The 1,107-nt window shown below is 61.0% G+C and overlaps 1 protein-coding gene across 5 annotated transcripts in view; it reads right to left on the bottom strand.

Annotated features, from left to right (window-relative positions):
- The window catches only part of LOC104832750, a 20,296-nt gene extending 19,438 nt beyond the window's left edge, over positions 1-858 (bottom strand). For 3 of the 5 annotated variants that reach the window (XM_010569107.1, XM_010569105.1, XM_010569108.1), the window contains exons 1-2: positions 625-857; positions 262-278 (exon numbers count right to left, since the gene is read on the bottom strand). The gene's annotated coding sequence lies outside the window, so the exon portion shown is untranslated. Of the gene's footprint in view, positions 1-261; positions 279-624 lie in introns of all 5 variants that reach the window. The other 2 variants (XR_774468.1, XM_010569109.1) reach the window with 2 other exon arrangements.
- Positions 859-1,107: the final 249 nt, after the last annotated feature.

Here is a 1,107-nt window from a genome sequence, read left to right as displayed (position 1 = left end):
GGGCTGTGGGGTCCCCCGCTGCGCCCCGGGGGGGAGCTGCCGGGGCGCCCCCGGGCCCGGCGTCAGCCCGAGCCGCCTCCATCGCTGCCCGCCCCCCCCGGCTCTCCCCCCCGCTTGCCGCGGGACGGGAGAACCCTGGAAGCGGCCGAGACCCCGGTTCTGCCCAGCCCCGGGTCCTGCCCAGCCCCGGGTCCTGCCCCCCGGCCCCCGGCAATGGGACCACCAGGCAGCGAGATGCTCCCTCTGCCCCCCTGCACCCACCTCCGCGGGACCTGGACCTTTGTGGAGGACCTCGGCTGGACCGAGGGGCCTGGGGAGGATATCGACCTCGACGAGATTACAGCGTTCCCGTGAGAGAACAAGAAGGGATGAGAAGCATGCCTGGGAAGCTAAGTCTGAGGAACGTGTTGACCGTTTGCAGTGATAAGGAACCTGAAAAAGTCACCCAATGAGGGGCGAGAAAAACAACTTCTGACAACTTTTCGACCGATAAGGGACAGACATATGTATAACGTAAAGAGTATAATGGGTATAAATTTGCTGGCTTGTAGTAATAAAAAAAACATCTTTGCTTGTACTATAAGAATACGTACTTGTCGTTTGTCCGTCTCGACCGCGACAGACCTTCAGCTTCCCACTCCGCCAGAGAACTTCCGGCTCTGGGAAGCACCTCCAGCCCGTCCCTATCCCCTGGGACCTCTGGCTCCTCACCACGTGCCACCTTCTACCCACCACCATCGGGCTGGGCAAGCTGGTCCGTTGACACCGTCTCTCACAGCATCCTCAAAACCGAGCTGACCAAGTCTGGGTCAGAGAATTGGGCAGTGGGATGGGTTGAAAACTGGCTGAAGAGCCGGGCCCGGAGGGGTGGTGCTAATGCTGCGTCCCAGTCCTGTTTAACATCTTCATAAATGACCTGGAGGTTTGCTGATGATGCAAAGCTGCGAGAAGCGGCTGGTACACCCAAGGGTCATGCTGCCATCCAGAGGGACCTCGACAGGCTGAGAGGGACTTTGTGCAGTTCAACAAGGGGACGTGCCAAGTCCTGCCCCTGGGGGGGAACAGCCCCGGGCACCAGGACACGTAGGGGCTGGCCAGCTGGGAAGC

The sequence above is a fragment of the Haliaeetus leucocephalus genome, unplaced genomic scaffold, assembly GCF_000737465.1.
Source record: "Haliaeetus leucocephalus isolate CR32 unplaced genomic scaffold, Haliaeetus_leucocephalus-4.0 Scaffold262, whole genome shotgun sequence".
Classification (NCBI taxonomy): domain Eukaryota; kingdom Metazoa; phylum Chordata; class Aves; order Accipitriformes; family Accipitridae; genus Haliaeetus; species Haliaeetus leucocephalus.
The sequence above is the reverse complement of the archived record's forward strand: the minus strand, read 5'-3'. Positions and strand labels throughout refer to the sequence as shown.